Source organism: Nerophis lumbriciformis, linkage group LG19, assembly GCF_033978685.3.
Source record: "Nerophis lumbriciformis linkage group LG19, RoL_Nlum_v2.1, whole genome shotgun sequence".
NCBI lineage: Eukaryota > Metazoa > Chordata > Actinopteri > Syngnathiformes > Syngnathidae > Nerophis > Nerophis lumbriciformis.
In genome coordinates this window covers 10772127-10779372 of record NC_084566.2, presented here as the reverse complement: position 1 = coordinate 10779372, position 7246 = coordinate 10772127, and the positions used below count along the sequence as shown (strand labels likewise).

Sequence of the window (7246 nt, the reverse complement as noted above, 5' to 3'; positions counted from 1 at the left end):
TAGGAGTCATGGCTAGCCATAATGCCAAATAGACTGTTGCTCAGAATAGCTATCAATTAAGGGTGTCTAAAGTGCAGCCCGGGTGCCATTTTTGGCATGAAAGCATATTTTCAGTGGCCCTCTACTTATTCTATGAATTCATTTAAATTAGGTGCTGATTGTGAACCTGGCAGCTGTATACTCTTCCACAGAAAACGCAGAAAGTCACAGCTTGATGAAGCTATTAGCACTACATCATTCACAAATGGTTAGAAACTGTACAGCCTTTATGCTTAGTTGCACCTAAAGTTAAAGTTAAAGTACCAATGACTGTCACACACACACTAGGTGTGGAGAAATTATTCTCTGCATTTGACCCATCACCCTTGATCACCCCCTGGGAGGTGAGGGGAGCAGTGGGAAGCAGCTGTGGCCGCGCCCGGGAATCATTTTTGGTGATTTAATCCCCAATTCCAACCCTTGATGCTGAGTGCCAAGCAGGGAGGTAATGGGTCTCATTTTTATAGTCTTTGGTATGCCTCGGCTGGGGTTTAAACTCACAACCTACCGATCTCAGGGCGGACACTCTAACCACTAGGCCACTAAGTAGGTAAAAAAACAAAACGTTTCTGGAGGTACTGCAATACCAGGTCAATGCGTGGAGTGGACGGAACAATAAATCAATTTAATATATGGTCCCCAGATAGGGGACAAATCAGATATTAAACTGATAAGAACAGATACTACACTTGATCTTAGCCGAAAGGCCGAGAAGTGTATTCCATCTACAACAGAACTGGTGAAAAAAGGCAACTTTAGTTTGACTTTGTGTCAGCAACGTGAAACGAGTTCCAGCTGCGATTGTACAGGGATCGAATGCCTCATAATAGGGACCGGGCACCCTATCGGACCCCCTTTTGAGGACACGATCGATTTCCTGAAGTCAACAAAACAGATGGGTTGGTGGACAAGCCACTTACCAGCATAGTGGTTGTCCACTGAGCTGGTGCACTGATCCACAACCTGGACACAAAATACTTTGCACCTCCATTTAATGTTTGACTAACTGATGGACTTACTTCTCTAGCACTCCTCTCTACAACCCCAAAACTCATCTCAAGTTGAAACTGGCCTACATTCCCACTGAAACGAAGACAGGTGTTGTGTCAGACCCGAGAGCAGAAGTTAACCTACTTCAAACAAATTCTTCAGGCGATCAAATCATCATGCAGGATGAGAACCCAAATGTTGACAAAGATGAAGTGTCTGAATACTTCCAAGCCATGAGAACAAAAACAGTTCTTAATAAACTGGACAGATACTTGCAATCAACCAAAAACCAACCATTTGAATGGTTTTTAAAATCGAACAATGAAGAAGATCTCCGTGAACACAGCTGCTAATACAGCTTGCAAACGACTCTTTAGTGTTGGAAAATACATTTTCAGACCAAAAAGAAAACGCCTCAGTTTTGAAAAGCTTCTGTTGTGCACACACTTAATGCGTGCACGAGACAACGGTGAGTGACAACACCAGACTAACTCCTGAGAACGACATCAATTTGTTTTGTGAAAACATATGACACTTAAAAAAATATTGTGTTTTGGTTGTATTGTTTGGTTTGAAAAATGTCACTTAGAGATAGTTGCAAACAGCCTCCTGAATTGACAGTTCAAAAAACAGGTATTGAGCTGTTTACTTTTAGTGACATTTTCAAATACATATTTTCGTGCTTTTATTAGGGCAAAAATCATTGTTACTTTTTCATGACTGGCGTAAACGTGACACAAAAGTGAAAAAGCTTCTATTTAGTAACTTTGTGTTTTCAGTGTTTAGATGACTCAACACATTGAGGAATGTCTCTTTCATGACATGTCCAAGTTGGCGTGTCAAACTAATCTTTAAGTATTGTGAATTGATGTATTTGATGCACATAAAGTTGTAAAAAAAAGATGGATTTCTTTGCCATTTAAGACTGATGAGTACATCATGTAGGTTTCTGTACGAATCTGAACAGTTTCAAAACAAGTACTTTATTCTTAAGTAACGTTTGTTTTGTTTCCTATGTAATTGTTGTTCAAATAAAGATTACAAAAAAGAAAACCATGGTAACTGAGGCGGGCACAACCATAACCGGAAGTTGACGTAAGTGACGTAGTCTTTGCGCATGCGTGGACCGATCGTGTCTTCCGGTATCAATCGCGTAGTGACAGTGATATCGTTATTATAAGCCAAAAATCAAGACACTTGAGGAAACAAGGAAAAATACAACACACCTGGGTAAACTGTAAAATATTCATGCAATTAAATGGCTCAACGGAGGAAGCAAGAGTTTTGGTGGTGAAAATAATTGAGGACTTTGACAGATATATTTAACACATACAATTGGTTAGCTGATTTGTTGGAGGACTGGACTAATTTCACACATTCTACACACATTTATGATGCACATAAATGACGGCAGCAATATGGAATTGGAAACATTTTGCAACATGGAACATAAAAGTCTGGAATTGGAAAATAATATAGATCCAAAAATAACTTTTTCTTGCACATCAGAAATGAAGGTTCTTATTGTACAATTGAACAATTAAATTAACATATTTAAGCCGGAGATAAACCGTCAACAATTAATTTCAACATCAGAAGCTCTGAATGCAAATTAAACCAACATAAAACATTTTTCGGAACAATTCAGCAACCCCTTTTGGGTGGTCGCTGTCTCATTGATGGAAAAAAAGGAATAGATTTTGAATTGGAGGGATATAAACTAAATTACATCAACAGAACCAGAACGGATGTATGTGATGAAGGACTTGAACTGGAGAAATGGAGAAAAATATTCATCAACATTTTGGAATGTATAATCATTGAAATATGTAATGAAAAAAAAGCAAAAACATATGGATCAGTTATGTATATATAGAACACCTAAGTCAAACATTGAAATGTTTAAAAACTGGATCAATGCAACCTTGACTGAAATCTTATGTGGTGACTTTACCATTGACCTCCTGAACCATAAAAAGAGTAAAACTATTGACTACACAACTTTTTATTTTTTTTATTGTAATAATGCATGTTCGATATATTACAGAATTGAATTAGGTCATGAGGTGGTCAGGCCAATCGGAACCATAACCAAGGCTTAAGTCAAATCACTTTTCTTTGCCAGTCTTTTAAATAATTTCATAGATTTGACTGCAAGCAGTAGAGTCTTTTTGGCGGCAAGTTTTGCAAACTTGACGCGGTTGGTCTTGGCCAGACCGGTCTCCTCGAGGACTTTGTTGTTGTCGGAATGCCATTTGACACAAAAGCTCATCGGGAAAACGTGTATACCGTATTTTTCGGACTGTAAGTCGTAGTTTTTTTCATAGTTTGGCCGGGCTTCAGTGCGATTTATATATGTTTTTTTTCTTCTTTAATATGCATTTTCGGCAGGTGCGACTTATACTCCGGTGCAACTTATACTCCGAAAAATACGGTACTCACGGAGACAACATTACTGACATTTTGTTTGATGAGGTTGATCAAATGGTGGTATTTCCCCTGCTTCTCCTCGCTTGCATTTCCCAGGGTATCCAGGCCTTTTTCGTACCTGATTGTCACATAAATTATCATTACTCGACCCTCCTTTATCAGAGTAAGATCAGGGACCCAACACACCTCCATTTGGTCATAATGTCTCTTTTCACTTTCCACCGTCCATCCAGCTTTAGTGCCTTGCAAGGCAAGCAGTTTACAGATGGATTTTGTCATTCTTCATCCTGTGGTTCTCAAGCTTGGGACAGCCAGAGACCATGTGTTCATTGACTGTGGGCTACGGCCGCATAGTCTGCATGATTTGGGTTTAGCGTCATCACTCTTGTGGTGGTAGTACCAGAGGTTGGCCTGTAACCTGAGAGCAGTGATGAGCTCTGACTCACTTAGACGTCTTTTGTTCTCGTCTAGCACCCGTTTTTTGCTGATCCTATCATTCTGGAAAACCAGTTGGCCGACCCTTTGAGTCCGGAGATTGCACCATCTCACGGACTCCTTCATACGCCAAGCTCGGCTGGAGATTTTTGAGATTTGAATGTCCGACACTGATACCTTAGGCCCTCGGTGCCTCAGGCCAGTGATGCGTTCCCAACTCCTCACCAGGTCGGGAAATGAGTTGACTTGCTGACATTTCAGCCACTTTTAAGTCACCTGAGCTCAAGGACTTGCATTTGCCCTTTAATTGTGCTATCGCCACTGTGGCCGATAACTTGTGGACAGTCAGGCCTCAATCTCACCTGTTGCCGTAGAGCAGGGGTGCTCACACTTTTTCTGCAGGCGAGCTACTTTTCAATTGATCAAGTCGTGGGGATCTACCTCATTCATATATACAATTTATATTTACTTATTTATGAAATATATGTTTTTGTTAACAAGTTAATGATAATGCAAGCATGTTTAACACATATAGTTAATATTGTTAATAAATTAAAGGTGTTTAATGATAATACAAGAATCAGGGGTGCTCACACTTTTTCAGCATGCAAGCTACTTATAAAATGATCAAGTCAAAATGATGTACCTACTACAAAAATGCAAAACATATATTTATTTCTAAATATATTGAGGATTCTTTATATCAACAATGTATGTTGATGTACATGCATAACCGCATGAGCCAATATTGCACAACACAACACAATTAACTATGTACATTTTTTGTCATTACCCGAGTTTACTCTGATGACTTGCACTGAATTGAATCAGTCAGGGATGCATAGTCCGGTAGCTGCTGACAACCAGCCTCAAGCACACTTCCAAATGTTCATCAGTCATGGTGGAACGGTACTTGGACTTAATGATCTTCATGTGGGAAAAGGCTGACACATAAATAAGTGGAGCCGAATAATGCAGTCAAGGAGGTAGCACATTTCCTGATGTTGGGGTACTTTACCTCTGTGAGTAAGTTCCAGAACTGTCCATGAGCTCTGGACTTCAGCTCATTGTCGGCTTGCAGTGTCAAAATCTCATCTTCCACTCCAGAAGAGTTCAGGTGAAATAGTGTTGCAATTTGTGATGCGAGGGAATCAACCTCAGCATCTTCCCGAAAAGGATAGCACATGAATGTAGCGACTGGCTTGAGCAAAGAAACGTCTTTGTTTGTCAAACTCTGACAGACAATTGTCAATCTGCTCTGTGTAGCGTGCACTGTCAAGTTGCACACAGGCCTTCCCTTGCATCTCCAGCTCTGACGCCAGGTTCTGGAAGTTTGCCAAATCATGGCGCTGCAGCTTTGAGGAGAGATGTTTCATCTTTTGTTTGAAAGCATTAACTGAGCTGATCATATTGATCACTGTTTTGTCTTTTCCTTGCAGCTCTAGATTAAGATCATTCAACATGTTGGTCAGATCGGTTAAAAATGCCAAGTCTAACAGCCACTGACCGTCATTTAGTTGCGTGTATTCTGCATGTCCAGCTGCTACACGGAAAAACTCCTTAATCTCTGGACAGAGCTCTCGAAATCTTTGCAGGAATTTCCCTCGACTAAGCCATCTCACGTCAGTGTGCAGCAATAACTCAGAGTGGTCGAAGTCAGCCTTCTCCAGATGTGCACGAAATAACCGTCTTCTGAAGAGATCTGGCGCGAATAGAACAGGCGATCTTCATTGCAACATCCATGATCTCCTTCATGTTGAGCATTTTAGCGCATAACGCTTGTTGGTGGATTATGCAATGGTAATTTAGGAAGTCCGGGAAATCATCGTCCTGCCTGAACTTGGCAATAAATCCATTCAAGCGGCCAACCATTGCGGGAGCTCCATCCGTGGTGATAGACATCAGTTTGTACACTGGGAGCTGAGTTTTCTCCACAAAGTTTTTAAACGACTGAAATATGTCCTCTCCTCGGGTCTGTTCTTTCATGAGCAGTAATGTTAATAGCTCTTCTTTTGTAGTGATATCACTAAACACCATACGGATGAAAATGCACATCTGGGCTGTGTCACTCACGTCCGTAGATTCGTCCAATTGCAGTGAGAAACACTCGCAATCTCCGATGTCCGCCCAAAGTTGCTGGGTTAAATCCTCAGCCATGGCTTCACAGCGCCGTGTAACTGTACATCTTGACAGCTGGAGAGCTTTGATGGAATATAATATTTCTGCCTTATTTTTAAAGTCTCGGAACAATGAGTCAGCTGCTTCAACGAATGCCTCCTTTACCATCTCTCCGTCTTGGAAGGACTTCTTGTTATTAACGATGATGTGACTCACCCGGAATGATGCTTCGGTGGCGACTTTCGCTTTTGAAGTTTGTTGTGTGAAAAAGGACTGCTGTCCGGACAACTGGGATTTCAGTTCCTTCACCTTTCTCTTTCTCAGCTCGCTTTTCAGCGGGAAGTCGGTGTCGTATTTTCCATGAATAGTCCGAAAATGCCGCTCCACATTTCCCTTCTTTGGTATTGCGATGGCAGATTGGCAGATGAGGCAAACGCACTTCGAAAATGTCATCGTGAAAAAAAAGTCCTCCTCCCATTCCGTATGAAAGTGATACGTTTTTGTCTTCTTACTTGGTCCAGCTCCCCCACTCATTTTTATACACTTAAGAGAAAAAACCGAGGGCTGAAAATTGGCGGTAACTGACTGACAAGCTTGTTAGCTTTGCTGCACTGAGCACCGTTGTTTGCGCATGCGCAGTGACCTAAGTGTCAGAAAAACGAAGATGTCATCTGACTGGCTGCCCTGTTTATCAATCAAAAGACGGGGTGGATGATAGGCTGGCGTCAATTTGCATTACATTAAAAAAAAAAAAAATTTGCATTACATTACATGGACTGCGTGGCGCAATGGAAGAATGGCCGTGCGCGACCCGAGGGTCCCTGGTTCAATCCCCACCTAGTACCAACCTCGTCATGTCCGTTGTGTCCTGAGCAAGACACTTCACCCTTGCTCCTGATGGGTGCTGGTTAGCGCCTTGCATGGCAGCTCCCTCCATCAGTGTGTGAATGTATGTGTGAATGGGTAAATGAGGAAGTAGTGTCAAAGCGCTTTGAGTACCTTGAAGGTAGAAAAGCGCTATACAAGTACAACCCATTTATCATTTACATACATTTTTTTTTTTTTTTTTTTTTTTTTTTTTTAATGTAATGCGATCTACCAATACTACCTTTGCGATCGACTGGTAGATCGCGATCGACGTATTGAGCACCCCTGCCGTAGAGTATTCTGTTGGTCGTGTCAGGTGGCAAGTAGAGCCATATTTTAATTGTACTGAGAATGTCCCTGTCACATT

At 41.3% G+C, this 7246-nt stretch overlaps 1 pseudogene; it reads right to left on the bottom strand.

Moving 5' to 3' along the window:
* Positions 1-592: 592 nt before the first annotated feature.
* Positions 593-758, bottom strand: LOC133619075 (U2 spliceosomal RNA; annotated as a pseudogene).
* Between the last annotated feature and the right edge of the window lie 6488 nt (positions 759-7246).